At 47.3% G+C, this 22,769-nt stretch overlaps 1 long non-coding RNA gene across 1 annotated transcript; it reads right to left on the bottom strand.

Moving 5' to 3' along the window:
- Positions 1 to 1,464: 1,464 nt before the first annotated feature.
- On the bottom strand, positions 1,465 to 21,775 carry LOC115089316. The gene is made up of 4 exons (XR_003856065.1): positions 21,650 to 21,775; positions 20,788 to 20,912; positions 19,769 to 19,875; positions 1,465 to 1,539 (listed from the first exon to the last, which is right to left on the bottom strand). It is a non-coding gene; the product is annotated as an uncharacterized LOC115089316 (long non-coding RNA).
- Between the last annotated feature and the right edge of the window lie 994 nt (positions 21,776 to 22,769).

Here is a 22,769-nt window from a genome sequence, read left to right as displayed (position 1 = left end):
ATGTATACCCTGGAGGAAAGGCAAGATAGGGGAGATTATAAAGACATTCAAATATCTGAAAAGTTTCCATACACAGGAGGTGAGCCTTTTTTTTTAATGGAAAGGAGGCTCTAGAACAAGGCTCATGAGATAAGGTTGAAAGGCGTAGATTCAGGAATAATCTTAGGAAATATTTCTTTACAGCAAGGGTGGTGGATATGTGGAAGAGACAAAAAAAGTATCTGAATTCAAGAAAGAATAGGATAAATACAAGGGATCTCTAAGTAAGAGTTGGGAATTATGATGTTAAATTAATTAGATGGATGGGCAGACTCGATGGGCTAAACAGTCTTTTTCTGCTGTCTTGTTTTTATGGTTGAAAAAAGACCAGATTCTTTGCATACAACATTTTTCTAAACTGCCTAGTAGTTTCCTACAGCATACCATCTAACAGGATAATCCAGGTGAAGACAAAAAAAACCCAACAAAAACAAGACAAGCAAAACCGAAAATTGGCCTTGTGCACCTGCAGCAAATCCTATAGCAGTGAAAAGAATTCCTCCCAGATTTCAAATATGGGGAAGCATCTCAAGGCCCTGCATCAGCATTTTTCCCTAACATCAATTATATCATCCTCCCCACTGACAGGTCAGTGAATTATAAGCTTCAAATGTAAAAATTATTCATTCAAGCAATGGCAATTATCGGCAAAAATGTCTGCTTCACTTATAGTGGATGGCAAGTTACAAAACCTCTACCAACATTTTCTGTTTCCTATCCGTGCATGTGAATGGATATGAATAGGGCAATGAGGGGAGATGCCTCGAAAACAAGAGTTTCATTTCTAGGAAATTTTTTCACTCTTTCCCAGCTTTTATTTTTCAGTGATTCATTAGGTGAATATTTCATGGAAAGGGTATTAAACCATCGTCAGAAGTAAAAAAAAAAATAAAAAAAAAGAAATGATGAAGATGGAAAAATGATTAGCGAGGTCCATTTTTTCCATTTTCCTTTTATCTCATGCACCTGTGTTCAAATTCCGCCAAGCGAGCATAAATCTTTTAGCCAGCTGTCAAAGCCACATATGCAATAAGCTGATGTGGTCCCAGCCATGTTAACATTTCACTGTGTGGGAATTTTAAAGCCCAAGCAGGTTTAAACAGCTTGCCAAAAGTAAGGGATAATGGACTTCCCATGAAACTCCACTCATTCAAACGTTAAGACTGTTTTTGCCAAAACTTACACTGTGGACTCGATTAACAAAATTCAAGCTATGAACTTACGAGCCTTGTGGACGCAGGCAAGGAAAGTTTTCTGGAACACTTATGCTTATAAAACCTTAAGCTACATAAACATTAGTTTTTAACTTCTTTCGCTGGTGTTGCAGTTCCAAAAGGAAATCAACTGCATTATCTGGAGGGAGCCGCAGTCTGTGGCTGAGCGAGACGGGAAGAAGGGGAGGCGCGTTAAAAACAGGGGAACTTACCTACCCGCTCTCCTGAGTAGCTGCAAATGAAGGCTCATGGTGCCATAGTCCAGCCCAGGCCGGTTTCCATGGAGCTAGAACAAAAGAAAAAGAAAAAAGAAAATCAACTACCCTAGGATAGCTCAGTTAGGACATGCAGCCCATTTTGGGGCAGAAAGAAACATGATTTTTAAGCATTTATTTTTTAATTCAGGTGTACAATTTTGTCTCAGAACTGCCAGGGCTAAATTCAGGATCAAATGTAAAATTCACATTGTGGGGCAGATTTTAAATACTTGCGCGAGCGTGTACTTTTGTTCGCGCAGCAGGCGCTAACAAAAGTACGCTGGATTTTATAAGATACGCACGTAGCCGCGCGTATCTTATAAAATCCGGGGTCGGCGCGTGCAAGGGGGTGCACATTTGTGCAACCTGCGCGCGACGAGCCCAGCGCGCGCTGCCTGTTTCTTCCGAGGCCGCTCCGATTTCGAAGCGGCCTCGGAGGGAACTTTCCTTCGCCCTCCCCCCACCTTCCCCTCCCTTCCCCTACCTAACCCACCCCCTGGCCCTATCTAAACCCCCCCTTAACTTTGCATGCGTCGGCCGGCTGCCCCGCTCCGTGGTCCGGTCCCGGGGGCAGTTCCGGAGGCGGCGGCCACACCCCCGGAATGCCCCCGGGCCGAAACCACGCCCACATCGCCGCCCCCGAAACGCCGCGCCCCACCCCCTAAACGCCGCGTCATCCCGCCACACCCCCGCCACGCCCCTGACAGGAAGCCCCGGGACTTACGCGCGTCCCGGGGCTCTGCGCACACCGGCGGCCTATGCAAAATAGGCTCGCGCAGGGGTTTTAAAATCCGCCCCTAAGAGCACAGCAGACGTCTTTACCTGATAGGCTACATAGAGCATCCCAGTTTTCCTAACATACAAAATCAGTCTCAAGAATACATTGGTCTAAGAAGAGAGCAGGTACTTACAGGTCTTCTTTCCAATAAAAATATATTTTCTCCACTTTAGCATGTGAAACTTTGCCAGCTATCACAAGCAGCACCAACACATCACTTTGCATGATAACAATATGTGGAATGTGGAAAATAAAATAATTTTTAATCACGAGATCTGTGAGTTTGTGGCCACCATTTTAATTGCTAAGATCCTATAATTCATGATGGATCAATGTAAACTGCAATAGTTTGTGCAGTGCATTCTGTTGACAAAGTATCGGCTATGTTGTGTTATGTGAACTTTTGATTTAAATTGTTTATGTAACTTGCTGTACAGTACACTGCTTTGTAGCCTATGGGGAGAGGCGGTTGATACATCTATAAATAAAATAAGCAAGTATCCTCATCTTCTACACTTTGGAGATTTTTTGCTGTTATATAGTGGCAAACATAATTTTGCTTAGTTGTGGCCAAGATATCACAGGATGTGACATATTAGTTTTGATATTTGCAACCTCTGAGTGGGACGGATCCTTTAGATGGCACCCAGGGGCACAGAGGTAAGGAGATGGACCCTTTCCACACACAGTTCTCTCAGTCTCTCCTTGGATAGCAATTCACACTCTTAGTTCCAGGGCTTCCTGTGGGAGGGAGCAATAGTTTCAAGGCCCTTTTGCATTAGTCCCAGTCAGTGACGTAGCCAGAATTGATTTTTTTGGGTGGGCACAAGGTTAACATGGGAGGGCTGAAGGCAAGCAGGTTGGATACCTACTAATTGTATTCTTATTGATAAATAATGCCATATTCTGCATCCTACAATGGCTTTCTAAGTAGTTTGCAACAGCCATTATGCATCATCCATGAAACTTTAGAATATTTTGTCTCAATTATTTCAAGCATTTTCCAGCATTATTATTCATCTGTATTTTATTTTTATATTTATTGCAGTTTATAAATGCACAAGTATATCATGTGAAAAGCAAACAAAACCAACAATCAGATCCAATCAATCATGTAATAAAACAAAAATTAATGTATTTTTTCATGAATCCTCTTTGCAGAAAGCCAGAAATAATCAGAGCTACAATAAAATAGCATTAATCTTCAGAAAAGGTACAGAGCAGAGCTAGGACAAATCACATTACAACTAACATGAAAAAAAAAAATCAAATTCTGGTGTCATCTCAGCAAAAAATATCCCTCCACTGTTATTTTGTGAAGTAACACAAACTCCTGCAAAGAAAGAAACATCTAGTATCTTTCCATACCATACAGTTATAGCACTGACTCTCAGGACTCAAATAACAGCAACCTTATGAAAAAGCACCAATGCAAATAGTACACCAGGCCCTAGAACATTAATACATCACCTACTGGAATAACAGAACAAGCTGGACTACTACAGAGAAACTACATGTGAGCAGAAATACTGCACTTCAATTACACACACACAGGCAAAACAGAGATGGACCCTTACCTAATATAGAATAAGAGACTACAAATTAGAAACAGAAACAGGCAGACAAAACCAAATTAGAAAGCCTGAGAAACTAGACTTTGAACAATGGAATACTGAAGAAAGAGCAAAATACAAAACTACTTTAAATGCACATTCTCAAGGATGGTATATTCAAATTGCTAAAATCTCAAAATAATTTTTTTTTTTTTTACCTTTATTGTCTGATCTATATATTTTTCTAATCAGTTGGTCCTGGACTCTTTTTCCCATTTTTCCCTTGACACTCATTTCTTAATTCCTTTTCAGTGTCTCTCTTCTAATATTGTCTTCTTCCCTTCCTCTCTCTCACACACGCTTTCTCTCACAGACTCCCTCACACACTCAAGCTGTCATTCTCATATGCTCTCCCTCCTCACACATAAACTCACAATCTCTACACACACACACACACACAAGCTCTCACTCTCTCTGTGCATAGTTCACACAAGGGTCTCTCAATGGAGAGCTGCAAAACTGGATTATAAGAGCAAAAAGCAAAACAAAGTAGGTCAGGCTTCAGGCAGACCCACCCAGGGGAAAAAACTGACTAAAATCCACAACCTATCTAAACAAAAGCCAAACCAAAATTCATGAGGATTGATGGTGCTTGAGGATAATAAGCAGCTAGGACACACCATCTGCAGTTTCCACATGGGGGATTAAAACCCAGACCCCACTTGAATGGTATACTCCTTTTTGGTTAGGAAAACCAAAGGTTCCCTACATACAATTGTACTCATAAGTTTATATACCCCTGGCAGAATTTGTAAATTGTGTATGTGGCGTTTTTAAGAAAACATGAGTGATCAGACAAAACACATCTGTTATTTTTAATGTGTTTCAAATTAAACTATCAGCACAATCATTAAACAAACCATAGCAATAAGGGAAATAATAAAATGTTCTTGTTCAAAAGTTTGTATACTCATAGTTATTAATATTGTGTATTGCCCTCTTTTTTTTTTATCAATGACAGCTTGCCGTCTTTTGTAATAGTTGTGAAGGAGGCCCTTTAGATTCTCATGTGTTAAAGCTGCCCATTCCTCTTGGCAAAAAGCCTCAAGATCCTGTAAATTATTTAGTTGTCTAGCATGAACTGCGTGTTTGAGTTCTTCCCAAAGTGGCTCAATGATGTTGAGGTCAGAAGACTTGTGATGGCCACTCCAGAACCTTCACTTTCTTCTGCTGCAGCCACCAAAGCTCGACATGGCCTTATGTTTCAGATCATTGTCAGGCCGGAAAGTCCAAGTGCGCCCCATGTGCAGCTTCCTGGCTGATAAATGCAAATTCTACTCCAGTATTTTCTGAGAAGATGCTGCATTCATCCTGCCATCAATTTTGACTAAATTCTCTGTGTTGCTGTAGCTCCCCCTCCCCCCCCCAAAAACAGCAGAGATCCACCTCTCTGCTTCACGGTAGGGATGGTGCGCTTCTCTTCGTAGGGGTAGATTTTTAAAGTTATGCACGGGCGTAGATTTGTTCGCATAACCTGGCATGAACAAATCTACACCCGATTTTATAACATGCGTGAGCTGCCGCTCGCATGTAATAAAATCCAGGGTCGGCGCGCGCAGGGGGGGTGTACAATTGTGCAACCTGTGTTATCGCCGCGGTCGCCGCGTCAGCGACCGGGCTCCTACCTCCTCAGCTGGGTCCGGGGGTCTGCCGCAAGCAGCGGGAGCCAGGGCCGGCCTGGCCGCATGGCGGTGATCCTCCCTCGTGGAGGACGCTGCCGAGCTCGGGAGATGGCTCCGCCCCCGAAGGGGAACGCGCGCGTGCGAGGGGCCGGCTTTTGACGGTCCAGCACCCGGATGTGCTGAACCGCCCCCTCTCTGACGTCAGCACCGGCGGGGAATTTAAGTCGCCTTCACTCCTTCCTACTTTGCCTTGCAACGAGTTCACTTCGGTGGATTAGTTGCTGCTCCAGGTGCCCCTGTTTCTGCTTGTCAGTCTCAGCATTCCAGTTTCCAGTTTCCTGTTGCCTGCCTTGATCCCGGATTGTCTTCTCGCTTCTGATTCCTGCTGCCTGCCTTGACCACGGATTGTTTCCTCGCTTCTGATTCCTGCTGCCTGCCTTGACCACGGATTGTTTTCTCGCTCCAGACTCCAGCTGCCTGCCTTGTTCACGGTGCGTCTCTCTCTCCTGCCTTCACGCCTGTTCCAGTTCCGGTCCGGGTCTTCCACGCCAGTCCTCGCCTAAGTCCCAGCGGTCCGGGTCCCTACGGGCTCCTCCTGGGGGGACCTCGGACTTCCAGGGTGAAGCCACCTAAGTCTTAGCGACCCGGGCGTTCACAGCTCCTCTGGGGGCGTCACGGGTTTCCAGGCGAAGGTTCATCTACGGCTGTGCGTGTCTGCCTCCCGACCACTTCCCAGCAGGGGTCGGCCCAAGGATCCACTTCCGGATTTCAACAGTTTGCAAGGCCATGGATCCGGCAGACCTCGCCGGCTTACAGGCCATCCCGGGTCTGGCTCAGCGTCTGGTCCAGCAACAGCAAGTGTTAGACTCCCTGGCCGCCACCGTGGAACGTTTGGCTATGCGCCTGGACGCCGAACCTCAGGCTCCGGTTTCGGTACCTGTACCCGCACCAGTTCCAGTGGTAACACTCCATTCGCCCACGCAGCTTCCGGCTCCGTCCAGATATTCCGGAGATGCCAAGGCTTGCCGCGGTTTTTAAACCAATGTTTCGTGCGTTTTGCTCTCCTGCCCAATCAGTTCCCATCGGATGGCGTCAAAGTGGCCTATATCTTTTCGCTCCTGGATGGGCGGGCATTGAATTGGGCATCTCCCATGTGGGAGAAGAATGATCCAGCATTGAGTAATTTAAATCGATTTGTGGAGGATTTCAAGGCAGCCTTCGATGAACCTGCACGCCTGACCTCTGCGACCTCTGAACTGCTCCAGCTCCGGCAGGGCTCGCGGCCTCTTGCAGATTATGCTTTGGAGTTTCGCACGTTCGCCCTAGAAGTAGGCTGGCAAGATGATGCTCTCCGAGGCGTGTTCCTGGAGGGTCTGGCAGCCCGGATCAAGGACGAGTTAGCGGCCCGCGACCTGCCGGAGGACCTTAAAGGCCTCATCGACTTGGCAGGACGCATTGACCGTCGGCTTCAACAAAGAGCTAAGGAGGGGCGTCCTTCCCGACGATTGCCCTCATTCTCTTCTGTGCCCTCCAGGTCAGCGAACTCGGGGTCTCGGGGCCCCAACGCTCCGACTGACACTCCCACGGAGGAGCCCATGCAACTTGGGAGGTCTTCTTTGTCACCCGAGGAGAGGCAGCGTCGTCGCGACCTGAGGCTGTGCCTGTACTGTGGCGGTAAAGGTCATTTCCTTGCACAATGCAAGGAACGGGCGGAAAACTCCCGCGCCTAGGGGTTCGAGAGGAGTGCTCCCTAGGCTGTCTCCATGCAGCTCCTCAATGTACTGTACCAGTGACCTTGAGATATCCCGGTGGTTCTTTTCAGACCCAGGCCCTCATCGACTCCGGGGCTGGAGGGAACTTTATTACAAAGGAATTGGTACAACAGCTTCAACTCGCCACACAGCTTCGAGAACCCCCCTTAAGGGTTACTTCGATTCAGGGCACACCCCTGTCTGGTCGTATTTCCACGGTTACCACACCACTTATTCTTCAGACTGGCTTGTTTCATACCGAGAAGATTTCATTCTTGATTCTGGAAAGATCGGTACACCCGGTGGTTCTTGGCTTACCCTGGCTTCAGCAACATTCGCCTGAGATCCGCTGGAAGGATTTCCAGATCACCCGATGGAGCTCCAAATGTTTCCACTCTTGCATTCAACCTACGAAGGGACAACAGATTCTGCTGGCAAATACCGGACTCTTATTACCGTCTCCATATGCAGACTTCGCAGATGTGTTTTCCAAAGAGAAAGCGGAACTGTTACCACAGCATCGACCTTTCAATTGCGCTATCGACCTGCTTCCAGGCTCCACTCCTCCTCGTGGAAGAGTATACCCCTTGTCTCAGCCTGAGACTCGGGCTATGTCAGATTATATTGCCGAAAATCTTGCGAAGGGGTTCATCCGGCCTTCAAAGTCTCCCGCAGGGGCGGGTTTCTTTTTTGTTGCCAAGAAGGATGGTACCTTGAGGCCGTGTATAGATTACCGCGGACTCAATGCCATTACGAGGAAGAATCGCTACCCACTTCCTTTAATTCCTGAGTTATTAGACAGACTTCAAGGAGCCCGAGTTTTCACGAAGCTGGATCTCCGAGGGGCGTACAATTTGGTCCGTATCCGTCCCGGGGATGAATGGAAGACGGCGTTCAATACCCGGGACGGGCATTATGAATACCTTGTGATGCCATTCGGCTTGTGTAATGCTCCCGCCGTGTTTCAACACTTAATGAATGAGGTTCTTCGGGATTTACTGCACTCATGCGTAATCGTGTATTTAGACGACGTCCTCATTCACTCTCCTGATCTGATCTCCCACCGGCAACACGTTAGGCAAGTCCTCCAGATCTTGCGGGATCATCAGTTATACGCAAAGTTTGAGAAATGTCTCTTTGAACAAGAGGCCTTGCCCTTTTTAGGGTATATTGTCTCTGCGACTGGATTCCGTATGGATCCCAGCAAAGTGTCCGCCATCAGGAAATGGCCCCGGCCGGTGGGTCTAAAGGCTCTACAACGTTTCCTAGGATTTGCAAACTTCTACCGACACTTCATTCCTCAGTATTCCCGATTGGTGGCGCCCCTAACCGCTCTAACCAGAAAGGGCGCGGACCTTCGAGTATGGCCTCAAGAGGCTTGTAGAGCCTTTGAAGATTTAAAAGAGGCATTTCTCCAGGACACCTGTTTACGACATCCAGACCCGACTCGGCCTTTCTTCGTTGAGGTGGACGCCTCTAGTATGGCCGTAGGGGCAGTCCTGTCTCAGAACTCTAGTGCCGGTCATCTCCTACCCTGCTCCTACTTTTCCAAGAAGTTCTCTCCAGCTGAGGGCAACTACGGGATAGGGGACAAGGAATTACTAGCAATTAAATTGGCGCTGGAAGAATGGAGACAATGGCTGGAAGGGTCTCTTCATCCGGTGACCATTTACACGGATCACAAAAATTTAGAGTTCCTGAATCAAGCCCAACGCCTAAATCCCAGGCAAGCGCGTTGGTCGCTTTTCTTTAATCGCTTTGATTTCGTTTTGAAATATCGTCCAGCCTCAAAGAACGTTCGGGCGGATGCCTTGTCCCGTTGCGAAGTAAAGGAAGAAAAAGAAGAGGTTCCACAGCATATCATCGATCCTGCCAGGATCCAGGTAGCCAGTATCACTGTATCTGCTCTTGGGCGAGTAGTGGTGGCCCGCAGAGATCGCAAAAAAGTTCTCGTCTGGGCTCACGACTCCCTCTCCGGAGGTCACGCCGGAAGAGAGAGGACTCTCGATCTACTAAATCGCTACTATTGGTGGCCCAAGATACGACAAGATGTACGGTTATATGTAGATTCCTGCCCGGTCTGTGCAAGACAGAAACCTCTCAATGGCCGACCCTGGGGTCTTCTGCAACCACTGCCCATACCCACGGAGCCGTGGTCCCATATCGCCACGGATTTTGTTGTGGATTTGCCAGTATCTGAGGGTAACTCGGTAATATGGGTTACCGTGGACCGCTTCTCAAAAATGATTCACCTCGTTCCTCTGCCTAAATTACCTTCAGCACCAGAGCTAGCGCTACTATTCACACAGCACATCTTTCGGCCCCATGGTCTCCCGCAGAGTATTGTATCGGACAGAGGGCCACAGTTTACTGCTCGTTTCTGGCGTGCTCTTTGCAAAAAGTTTGGGGTGCAACTGAATTTGTCCACAGCATTCCATCCGCAGAGTAATGGACAAACTGAACGCATGAACCGGTCGCTAAAAACTTTCCTTCGAAGTTTCATCTCCGAGAGAGGGACTAACTGGGTTTCCCTGCTACCTTGGGCCGAGTTCGCCTACAACAATCATACTCATGCAGCTACTGGACAAACCCCCCTTCCAGATAGTATTTGGTCACCATCCGAGACCTCCTGTACCTGTTCCTATCTCTGTTCCTTCGCCAGCCGCTCAGACTGTTGCCCGTCAGTTCCATCAGCAATGGAGAATAATTCAACAGAGACTTGTCACAGCCTCGGAGAAATCCCAACGGAGTGCCAATCGCCACCGACGGCCAGCCCCAGTGTTTCTACCTGGCACCAAGGTATGGTTGAGTACCAGAAACCTCCAGTTGCCTAACCGAACTCGTAAGTTGGCACCTAGGTACTGCGGTCCCTTTCAAATAGCAGAACGTATTGGGCTAGTTTCTTACCGGCTTCGCCTTCCCTCTTCTCTCCGCATACATAACGTGTTCCACGTTTCCCTGCTGAAGCCTGTGATACTCTCACGGTTCCATCGTCCAACTACGGATGCACTATCTTCTTCCTCTGAGGATCCTACTTACCGAGTACGGGAAGTCCTGGATACCCGCTTCCACGGCCGTCGTTGGGAATACCTCTTGGCTTGGGAGGGTTGTGGTCCCGAGGAGAATTCTTGGGAGCCGGCTCGGAACATCTTGGACAAGTCACTGCTACACCAATTTCATATGGACAATCCCGGAAAGCCAGGGCCTCTGCGGAGGGGGCGTAAGAAGGGGGGTACTGTTATCGCCGCGGTCGCCGCGTCAGCGACCGGGCTCCTACCTCCTCAGCTGGGTCCGGGGGTCTGCCGCAAGCCGCGGGAGCCAGGGCCGGCCTGGCCGCATGGCGGTGATCCTCCCTCGTGGAGGACGCTGCCGAGCTCGGGAGATGGCTCCGCCCCCGAAGGGGAACGCGCGCGCGCGAGGGGCCGGCTTTTGACGGTCCAGCACCCGGATGTGCTGAACCGCCCCCTCTCTGACGTCAGCACCGGCGGGGAATTTAAGTCGCCTTCACTCCTTCCTACTTTGCCTTGCAACGAGTTCACTTCGGTGGATTAGTTGCTGCTCCAGGTGCCCCTATTTCTGCTTGTCAGTCTCAGCATTCCAGTTTCCAGTTTCCTGTTGCCTGCCTTGATCCCGGATTGTCTTCTCGCTTCTGATTCCTGCTGCCTGCCTTGACCACGGATTGTTTCCTCGCTTCTGATTCCTGCTGCCTGCCTTGACCACGGATTGTTTTCTCGCTCCAGACTCCAGCTGCCTGCCTTGTTCACGGTGCGTCTCTCTCTCCTGCCTTCACGCCTGTTCCAGTTCCGGTCCGGGTCTTCCACGCCAGTCCTCACCTAAGTCCCAGCGGTCCGGGTCCCTACGGGCTCCTCCTGGGGGGACCTCGGACTTCCAGGGTGAAGCCACCTAAGTCCTAGCGACCCGGGCGTTCACAGCTCCTCTGGGGGCGTCACGGGTTTCCAGGCGAAGGTTCATCTACGGCTGTGCGTGTCTGCCTCCCGACCACTTCCCAGCAGGGGTCGGCCCAAGGATCCACTTCCGGATTTCAACAACCTGTGCGCACCGAGCCGAGCAGCCTGCTTCCGTTCCCTCTGAGGTCGCTCCGAAATCGGAGCGACCTCAGAGAGAACTTTTTTCTGGGCCCCCACACCTTCCCCTCCCTTCCCCTACCTAACCCACCCCCCAGCCCTAACTAAATCCCCCCCTACCTGAGGCAGGCATAACTTGCGCATGCCACCAGGCTGTCGGTGCGCCATTCCCCGGCCCAGGGGCTGGTTCGGAGGCCTTGGCCATGCCTCTGGGCCGGCACCACGCCCACGGGCCTGCCGTGGAATGCCCCCGAATGCCCGGCCATCCCCGACATGCCCCCCAAGCAAAGCCCTGGGACTTACACGCATCCCGGGGCTTTGCAAGCGCCGGCGGCCTATGCAACATAGGCGCGCTGGCGCACAAGTCCCCTGCGCATGTAAATCCGGCTGGATTTACGCGCACAGGGCTTTTAAAATCTGCCCCTTAGTGTTTATGGTTGTGACCGTAAAGTTCAATTTTGGTCCCACCACTCCAAATTATTTTGTTCCAGAAGTTCTGAGGCCTCTCTAGGTGCTATTTGTCGTATTGGAAGTGGGCTGTTTTGTGGCATTGGTGCAGCGATGGCTTTTTTTCTGGCAACTCTACTATACAGCCCATTTTTGTTCAAGTATCTTCTTATTGTGCATGCCGGCCTGAATTTGTCAATAGGCAACTAGGCCTGTACCTAGAGTGGCAAAACTCAGGTGGTGGTGGTGGGGGGGGGGGGGGGGGAGAGGAGTGAGTACCTGGTTCCAGGGAAAGCTCTGAGAGGACGATGGTAACTCACAGAAGTAGTAGGCAACGATGACTTCCAGGCAGAAGTGAATTCCGAAAAAGTCCGGGAACGAGGGCCCTCAAAGAGCGAGTACCAGTTTCAGACTGCAATCTACAAAGTAAGAGAGAGAGAGCGAGGCCTCCAAGGAGTGGGTACCCCTGGTAAGTCTGAGGAGGCAGAGTAGCTTGAAAAATTGTAGCGAGTCTGTTGCCATTCCTTGCTAACTCGACTTGTTAGCAATTCAGAGACCTTTAAATATCTGAAGCAGATGACATCATCTCAGGGGGACGCCTCTGAGGTTCGCGCCACTTCAGGTACTTGAGATGGGGCCGTGCCACATGCGCACTCCTAGGCATCAGGTCAACATGGCGGATTGCAGCGTCGGGCCTGTCCGGGGACGCCGGACGAGGTCAACAGAGAGACGCCGCGGCAGCCAGCCTTCCAACAACCCCGGAGGGAGTCGCCGATGTGGTAAGGTGGGCGGAGTGGAGACGTCGGGCAGCAACGGTCGCAACAGGATCACTGGGGAAGAGTAGAGAGGCTGAGGGATGAGAGTGGATCAGATGGGTGGAAGGGGGAAGTGTTTGCGTGTGACAGAGAAGGGATTGATTCTGGTGTGTGTGTGTGCCAGATAGAGAAGATAGAGAAGAGTTATAAGGGGGAGCAGGACCAGAGCACAGTAGGGATACCTCTCTCCTTCCCTTTCCCCTTCCCCACCCTCTGCAATTCAAGTTCTCTCTCCCTTGATCTCAGATTCTATCTCCCAGATCCTGGAACCTCCCTTCTTTCCTCTCTCTTCTCCTCCATATCCTGGAACCCACCCCCAACATTTCCTACTCCCTTTCCCAATCCCAGAGCCTCCCTCCCTCATTTTATCCCATCCCATATTTCTGATTTTCCCCCTTATCTTGATCTCCCATTCCCAGTCCTTTCTATCTCTCCTCCCCATCCCCAATCGTCTTTCCTTATTATACTTCTCTCTTGTATCCCCAGTTCTTTTACATCCTCACCCCATTCCTAGTCTTCCTCCTTTCCTCTCCCCACCCCTTGTCCTCTCACCCTCCTCTTCTCTTCTGTTCAACCCTGAGATCTACTTCCTGTACTAATACTTAAGATCTCTTTTCCTCACCCAATAAAAAGATTAAATTATACAGATACAAACATGGTTGGAAAATGACCTAATTTTTATAATATGAGAGATGGAAATGTTTGCCAATATGCTTCAGATTTTTTCAATTTTTGGCACAGAATCTATGCCTGAACTGCTTCTGCAAACTGTGCAACCGACCCTTACACCTCCTGCTTAGGATGGCAAACTCCTAAATCCGTCTCTGTGCGCATGCTAAAACACCCACACCACTTTGTTTCAGAGAAAGCTGTATTTCAGTAGAAGTTGCTTGTGGGTTATTCCTGGCAGTTGTTTCTGAAATCTTTCTTGGTCTGGCTTGGTATTAACAGAACCCATAATTTTCCACTTCTTGACCAGAGTTTGAACAGTACTGATTGGCATTTTCAAATATCTGGATCTCTTTTTATATCTTTTCCTGATTTATAAAGTTGAACTACTTTTGCTTGCGGATCCTTTGACAGTTCTTTTGCTTCTTCCATGTTTCAGTAGCCACCAAAGTCAGTGCAACCCCGGATGAAATGCAAAAGGGTTTCTAAAGAGCTAAGAAACTCATTGACTATTTATACACAGAGACTAATTGCAATCAATCAAGGCACAAGTGTAGATACCTACTCTTCATTGCCATCTCAACCTGTGTGTGTCAGCTTGAATGTATTAGCCTGTGATATCCTTGGAGCAGTCTAAGACAGGAGAAGGTCGGAGAACAGACCAGGCTGGAGTCTGTCCTGCTTTTCAACAGTTTAATTACAAAAGGTTCAGCAAGACAAAATCAAAATGGCTGCTTACCTCAGCAGACTGACAATGCAAGAACAGTTTTCAACAAGAGCACAGCACTCCATTACAGCTTTCTTCTTCTCCCTGGGGCCTTTCTAACTCTCTCAAGGCCTCACCTTTGTATCCCTTACCTCAGGGAAACACCCCCATCCGAGTATCCCTTTCCTGTCTGTCATAAGGTGGACCGGGTCAGATAGCTGGAGCCGGTCCGTTAAGGCAGTCTGAGGCTCTCTGTCATATATGCTATCATATAGCCCAAAAATTCAAAGGTATGCAAAATTTTGAAGAGGACCATTTTATTATTTCCCTAATTGCTATGATTTACTTAATGATTGTGCTATTCTGTGATGCATAATAGTTTTAATTTGAAACACATTAAAAATAACAGACGTGTTTTATCTAATCACTCATGTTTTCTTAAAATACTAGTCACTGAAGGATTATTTATTTATTTATTTATTTATACATCTATATTCCGCGGTATCCAACGTTCTATGTAGAGAACAAATAAAACTGTCATGAAAATTAAACAGATTCATGCCCTTCAGTGGTCCCAGCATTAAAATCTCAGCTAATGACCGAATTTAACGTAGCTTAATATTTAGATTTCTAAATCTGTTAGTCTTTAATGTGCCAATAATGTCTCTGTCGTTTTTACTACTAAAGACTAAAATGGTTATCTCTCTGGGAGTTTTTTTTTGTCTGCTTCTTAAATGCATTATATATTCAGAATTCTCCATAGGAAAATATTGGCAGTCTGCAATTATTTAATTACCATTTACTTGCACTATCACATCTCTGCCTGAGGTGAGGGATGAGAAGGTGCTCTTCCCTCCTACGAAAGTTCAGAACAGGTCAAATATTCAAGGGGGGGTGGGGGTTCTCTATGTGATTTTAAATACTGTGGAAGGGCAAATTAGGGGGTCAGAGTTCCCAGAGGTGTGGCAGATAGAGAGTCAGTGATAATGTTTTTAGAAAGCTTGCAACTCTGCCTCATCTCAGAAACTCTAAGACTTGCCTCCCACCTTTCCCCCAGCATTTTGCCCTGGAGAAAGAGGAGATGGGTGAAGGGTGGATGTCTTTGTGTGGCATATTGTCTCTGTGCTGGTACAAGGACATTAAGCTCTCTAGGCTTGTGCCCACACCCCCTGCCCTCATCACATGCAATTAAAAATTCTGCATTTCTAATAACCAAGTTTACATGAAAAAGGGCATTGAAAGTATAGTCTTCTGATTAAAAATATCACAACTCTGCAAAAAAGCATACTTAGAATGCATATGGTATTAGGCCTATTGTAATGCATGCTCTGTGTGGGCTTTACCCTCAGAAAGCCCAGAGTTAATTATTTTATAATTACAATATAGTAAACCTCTCTGTAGCGTATTTGGGCCTGTTGCAGTCTCAGGAAAAGCTCAGGAATACAATAAGACTGGATTAACTTAATTCTGGTGCAAGTATTTATTTGCAGTGCTTCTGTTATGATTCCTCCTGTGGCGCATCTGAAGCCAGGGCCTCGCCTGGGCCATTGTCCGCATCCGGCTCCACGGCCTGGAAGGCCTTCAGTGTTTGGGGCCTGCTCGGGGCCTGTTCCGCTGCGGCCTGGATGCTCTGGTGTGGACCGCACCCTTCTCCTAAGGGGCGGGCCCGTGGCTCCTCTCCACTCTTATGGAGCCAGCGAGGGGTGGACCATCTGGACTCCTCCCAGGGAGTTGCCTGCTTCTGGGCTATAAAAGCCTTGCTCCAGCACTTATGCTTCACCTTGCATTGGAGTTACACCTCTCTGGAGGTCTCCTCTTCCAGCGCTCCATCAGGCCTCCGTATCTGCTTAGCTTGGTGTCCGTGTCTTGCACGCCCTGATGTTTCATGATATTCCTTAGTGTTTGTTCCTGACCCTGATGTTTTTAACTTGCTTCTGACTGCCGGAGTGCAGTGACCTGCTTTAGACTGCCGGCGTGCAGTATTGCTTTAGACTGCCGGTGTGCAGTACATTTCCCTGGACTTCTTTGTGCAGCATTCTACCTTCCTGCGCTGCTTCCGCTCCCGCGGTTGTGGGACAAGGTGGTCCGTGACCAGACCAGTCATGCTGGCCGTGTAGGGCGCCCTGAGAGACAGTGCCAATGTCTGAACCTCCCTGCTTGTTCCAGAGACTACGTCTACAGTCTGTGGTTCCCGAGTCTTCGTCATCTGTTCCTGATCCTTCGTCTGCCCACGCCCTGAGTCCGGCCTGCTGCCTCTTGCCATCTCAGCGGCAGGTCCGAAAGGGCCGGGAATGGTCGGAGGGCTGTTCATCACCAACACTCCACATGTTGGTTCCAGTGGCATGCAGGTCCGGCTGGGGGTCGGGCCCACGCTACAACTACCCTTGGTGCAGGATCGTGCCAGGGGCCCAAGGGCACACTCCCTCTAAGGGGGACTGCTCTCCTAGCGCCCCCTGGTAACAGCTTCAAAGATACAGAAACCAAAATAGTAGCTCACCTTACGTCAGGCACAACTAACAGGTAGACATAGTGTATATAGGAGTACTGTGAGGTCCTACCAACTCCCTGGGGCCTCCCCAAGCTTTCTAGGCCTGGGTTTATATGGTAGGGTGAAGGGAACAACCATTTATCCAGATTCCCTTGTGGCATTCTGTCTTAAGGATGACTGGGTTAAAACCCTGAGCCAAGATTTTATAGGTAGACTAAGGGAGTTGCCGGTACACTCTGTTGCATACTCTCCCCCTCAGCTGGGCCTTGTCAGACATGCCTGGAGCACACCCTGGCTCTATCTCAAGTGCCTCCCCCCTTCGGCTGTACTGTCTTCAACATCCATGAATTATCTCCATAAGGTTGCAAAATGGGGATAATCTTGACCCAGGACTACTGGATATGGAAGCTTGGGGACGGCAGTTGCTTCTAACACAACTTGTCCTGCGGCAGTCAACAAGAGAACGAGAGAGATTGAACACTTCAGTTCATCCCCATGTGTACATGTCAATGTCTCTATTTTCTTACAGTTGATGTGACCTTGACAAAGTAAGTCCAGGGAAATAAGCATTTTGCTATAGCTGGAATCTACAAAGGCCTGGGTAGAGGCACCCTCCAGTCACCCACAAAACTGCAGCTTTGGAGTTTTGACAACCTGTGCTCCCAAGGGTTTTCCTAGATGTCATTAACATTCTGGGGCTCTGTCCCCGTTCTTTGCTCCTTTTCACGTCGTTCTGCTAACTTGCCTTTGCATGCCAGGACATCAAGCCAAGGACATTTTCCTTTGAATGACCTTCTGTTTTACAGAAAGAACACCCTGTCAGGTTGGCCTGGTTTCTGCCTGACCTGGTTCACTTAAATACTCTTTGGTTTCTGGTTGCCTATATGGACAGCGGTCTTCTTCGTGCCCGTTTTCCACATAAAGGGCACAAAAAGAGAGGGTCTGCAAAGCCCCATATCTGGATTGTTCCCACCTCTCCAGATTCCCTTTTTTTTTCATTGCTGCTTCAGGGCTTTGGTTTTAATTATGTGCACATCTACCTCATGCACTTGCTGGGTCACCAGGCTTTGACCATACCAGTCCTTTGTCAAGTGTCCTTTGTTCCCAAAGTTAAAACATGTAGACGAGATTGGCATCCGGAAGCCGGGTATGGAGACTGAGCTCCCTACCCCTGAGCCATAAGATTAGACTGAGGAAAAAATACAGCAATATTGGTTATTTTACAGAAATTAATACATTGAGTCAAATTCTCAAATTCAATAGAATTTATCTTTAAAAGAACATGAATTGAAGAAACTTCTTTTGATAACAAGTAACTTTTTTTTAATTTATGCAATTTTCAAATATAACTCAAGACAATACACTTGAATAGAAATTAAGTGGCAATTCTTACAGAATACATACATTTATAAAGAAATAAGGAACCTTCAGGAAAAATTAAAAATAACATAGAAAAATCACCACAATCAAAGTCCTCAAATGGGGGATAACAGTGTCACCATTTCAAGGTATTTTGGTTAGAAGGCTAAGTATAAGGAAAAGCTGGCTTTATCAAGGGCCTATACACTGAACAAACTACATTCTATCATAGATGGTTACAGGCCAATGCAGTAAAGTGCGGCCGCGGTTACCCTGCTTCTACCCCGCCTTCTACTCACAATCTGGCCGCGTTAGTCCAACCCGCGATTCACTATCCCCTTTAACCCATTCTTACCGCCTCTTTAAAACAACGAGTAACCCCTTCCGCCCGCAACATGTATATGAGATGTAAACGATCGGATTAGATATTCCCCCCCATTCAGTAACGCGCGCCCTGACTATCGCCTTTTTAACCTGCAGTTTAGCCGCGCGTTTAACCTGCTAATTTACCGCCTACCCCTACCCCTGCATTAGAGGCAAGGGTAAGGGTAGGCGGCAAACTTTCCCCCAGCCCTCGCTCACCTGCCCTGGCCGCATCCATGGGTACCGGTCTCCGGGGCAGCCCAGTCCTCTCCCCTCCTCCCGAAGCAACGAAAAGCGAAAAAAGCGAAATTTGGGCACTCAAGCAGCCGGCGGCAATCCCCATGCAAAGTTAAACTTACTTTTCCCGCAGCCCTCCCCCGGAGATGGACCGCGGCCCCCCTGCCTTCCGGGGGTAGCCGGCGGCGATCCCCTCGCGACCCGACACGCAAAGTTAAACTTACTTTTCCCGCAGGGGATTTCAAATGTCATTTCAAATGTCATTTGAAATGACATTTGAAATGACAGGTACCAGCGCCCCCAGGATACTGTATAGGCGCTGTATAAAGTGCCTATACAGTAAAATGGGTTGCGCGGGCCTAACGCCTCATGGACGCTTCTTAGACGCGGCTTGCATTTGCAAGCTATTTAAATACAGTATCGAGCGGTAGGTGAGCCGGGCTGTGCATGCGGCAAACGCGGGTGCGCCCGGCACTAATGCAGCTCTTCCTACCGCTCCTTACCGTATCGGCCCGTTAGTTAGGCACAGGAGTCGAAAAGGATATTGAGGATATTTTATTAGGCAAGAAAGCAGATAATTGAGATGGTTGGAAAAAAATATAAGAGGCATTTTGATGTTTTATGATACATTTGCAAGGGAACTTTAAAATAAAAAAAGCTCCCAACTCCAAAACGTTTGGTTTAAGTAATAGGAATTGCTTCCTCTGCTTTGACAAGTCTGGGAAAACCTGAATCTTCATATTCAAGAAGAGATCCAACTTATGGCGGAAGAACATTTTAAAAATCCAATTTTATCTGATTCCTTCAAAAAAGAGACTATCAAAGTAGCTGGCTTGACCAATTCTTTTTGAGATGTTTCCAATAAGGCAGTAACATCCAAGGGTGACTTTGCAATAGGAGAAAGCATGGATATGTCATTAGAATCAGCAGGAACCTCTTTGAAAGATGGTACATAGTAGACACGTGAAATGAGTGGAAATGCCTTTTCAGGAATCTTCATAATATCCAATAAATATTTCTTCCACATTTCTTTGGGGGCCTTTGTGGGATCTTTAGGGAACTTGATTTTCAAGATTTTCCAGCCAAGAAGAAAGCCATTGATTTTCCTTAATAATATTTTGTTGTAGGCTAGCCACATTTCCCAAATCTTTTTTACATGAATCACAGTTCACCTTAATGTCAGTCATTTCAGATTCCACAGATTTCAAATGGCCATCCAAATGGCACAAAGAATTAGCCAATGGATTAATCTGAAGGGCGATATTGTAATTAAGTGCCTGGATAGTGTCCCATAAAGATTCTATAGTTATTATTAAAGGTCTTACTAGTTCCACTGGTTGGTAAGCAGGAAATATAGAAGTTAATTCTTCATTGTGCCTTGCAGCAACGTCGACAGACGAGTCCCCCGCCTTCCCTGGATCTTCTATCGGCTCTGAAAAAGGAAGCACTGAATAAGGCATAACAATAGGGGTTATGGCGTCTTTAGAATCTCCAGCAGATGCTTTTCCCCAAAGCTGATTCAGTGCACGAGCCTCCACAGGGTTGGAGGGGGCAAATCGTTCCACTGAAAAAGAGGTGGAAAGCTCTGGGAGGGGACCAGGTTCCACTGCTTTCTGGTCGGCTTCGAGCAAGCTATGTCCTGGAGCAAGCCCTCTGCGGCGCCAATTGGCATCCACAGGCCCAGAACAACCGAGGAAGACGACTGCTGAGGTAATCCCCACTCTCTGGCTCTTCTCTTTCTGTCAGAGTAGGGCATTTTGAGGCAAAACCCCCCCAAAAACTGGGCTCGAACAAGGTAGCTCAAGCACGCCGAGCCAGTGCAGCCATCTTCATAACAAGTAATATTTATTTAAATACCTTCCAAGAACACCTTTAACAACCTCAAGTGAAATATTCAACATAAGTATATTTCCTTAACTGTTTGCTTTTCACTACTTTCTTTTCCCTTTTCAGGTTTTTCAAAGAACTTCAAAAATTAACTTTTATTTTTCTTTTATCTTGCAAATACAAGGATTCACCAACAGAAAAAAAATCAGATAATTAACACAAAATTGTAGTGTAAATTTCTTAGACCAAATATATGATTCTTTTCTCAAAACATTTTCACTTTTTGTCTCTTTCAGGTTTCAGGTCTTTCTCATAAAATTATCAGCTAAGTATGAATTATTTTCAGTACTCAAGAGGTGAGAGCACTAAATTTCTGTCAGTCTTTCCTTGTGTCCCACTTTGTGTACCAATTTCTGAGTGTACTTGAGTATTTCTCTGTGTATTTCTGTCTGTGCTTCTCTGTGTTTCTGGGCAGAAATATATTGTCTTTGTAAAAGGTGTGCAAGATATAACTCACAGTTCTGCAGTCTTTGCTGGCGATGCTGGAGTGTGTAGGTGCACTTTCTTCTTGAACTCTTTGATCTTCTGGTTCTTGTTCCACTGGTCCACATCCAGCCAAAATACAGCACCTACTATCCTGAGCTTTAGTAAAATAAAAAAGAGAGACTACACTTTATGTGGGTCATCTTCTGGCAGAATCTATATACACCTATGTCTCATTCACTAGAACCATTGGGCTGAGTTATGTACTACCTAATAAAAAAATGTAAACAATTAAATACATGTGCTCTTATCTATTTCATGTCAACTACTTAAATTTGCTATTCTTTCTCTGATTATACGTATGTCAATCTTACTAGTATACAGCTCTAGCAGAGGAGGGCTTTAGTTAGTGGAGAAATCTTCTTTAATTTTTTTCTCCTAGGTATTAAGTAGGAGATTTAGTTTGAATAATATTAAAAAAAAAACTAAACAAGTCTTAAAACTGCCCTTTAGACTAGCAATTCACTCTGCCAGGGTACTCGTGCAGAGGCAGTATCTGAAATTATGTTCCAGTCAGCTTTTACAGTTTCTGGTTCTAATATCAGCCTCTGACTGAACAAATCCTTTGGTCTATTCTCTCAAGTCACAATCAAACAAATCAAATTCAAGTTTTATTTCACTCAGCTTTAAGTAATAACCTCAGCAGATTATTATTTTTCCACACATCTCTGCTGATAGCTTTAAGTTTTAACTAAATTTCCTACTACACAAAGGTTCTTTTTCCAGTAGAGCTGTTCAACTGGGTTAGAATACAACCCACATCTGCCAAAGAAAAAGCAAATTTCTTTTGTTCTCTGACAAAAACAAACAAACAGCAAACAACTTGTTTTTCTCACTAGCTCCAGCTCCACTGATAATGCTTCTTGTCCTCTCAAAGCCTCTGTCTGGTCTGTCGCCAAACAGGTTCCCTACCCAGGTGCAGAAGCAATAAGCATAAGGCACTGCTCAGCTCACGTATTTGCTTATCCTCCCCCCCCCCCCCATCCTCTTTGGCAACTGTTGTTATGTGTACATTTCCTTCCTGATGAAAGTTCTAGAGGTGAGCAAACAATTACTTGAAAACATGGTGCTTTCAACAAGCCTATGGATCTGAAACTTAAAATACTACTGAAAGCTGGAATCCACATGCTATTTCTTATCTATTTATTTCTTAACTATTTTAATCTTATCTTAGCTTTTAGTTTTTAGTTTACTACGATTAATTTTAATTAATTATTCTTATTGTTTTATCCATTTTATTGTATTTTCTGCTTCCTACTTGTATTTTAGTTATATTATAAACCGTAAAGATAGAATCATGTGTTCTGACCCACGGTATATAAGAATTGCATAAATAAATAGGGGCGGATTTTAAGAGCCCTGCTCGCGTAAATCCGCCCGGATTTACGCGAGCAGGGCCCTGCGCCGGTGTGCCTATTTTACATAGGCCTACCGGCGCGCGCAGAGCCCTGGGACTCGCGTAAGTCCCGGGGTTTTCTGAGGGGGGCGTGTCGGGGGCGGGCCCGATCCACGCAGCGTTTTCGGGGCGGGATGCAGCGTTTTGGGGGCGGGTCCGGGGGCGTGGTTACGGCCTGGGGCGGTCTGGGGGCATGGCCACGCCCTCCGGACCCGCCCCCAGGTCGCGTCCCGGCGCGCTAGCGGCCCGCTGGCGCGCGGGGATTTACGTCTTCCTCCGGGCAGCTTAAATCCTCCGACAAAGGTAAGGGGGGGGTTTAGACAGGGCCGGGGGGGTGGGTTAGGTAGGGGAAGGGAGGGGAAGGTGAGGGGAGGGCAAAAGAAAGTTCCCTCCGAGGCCGCTCCGATTTCGGAGCGGCCTCGGAGGGAACGGAGGTAGGCTGCGCGGCTCGGCGCGCGCCGGCTATACGGAATCGGTTGCTTTGCGCGCGCCGATCCAGGATTTTAGCGGCTACGCGCGTATCTACTAAAATCCAGCGTACTTTTGTTGGCGCCTGATGC

This window comes from Rhinatrema bivittatum, chromosome 4, assembly GCF_901001135.1.
Source record: "Rhinatrema bivittatum chromosome 4, aRhiBiv1.1, whole genome shotgun sequence".
NCBI lineage: Eukaryota > Metazoa > Chordata > Amphibia > Gymnophiona > Rhinatrematidae > Rhinatrema > Rhinatrema bivittatum.
The sequence above is the reverse complement of the archived record's forward strand: the minus strand, read 5'-3'. Positions and strand labels throughout refer to the sequence as shown.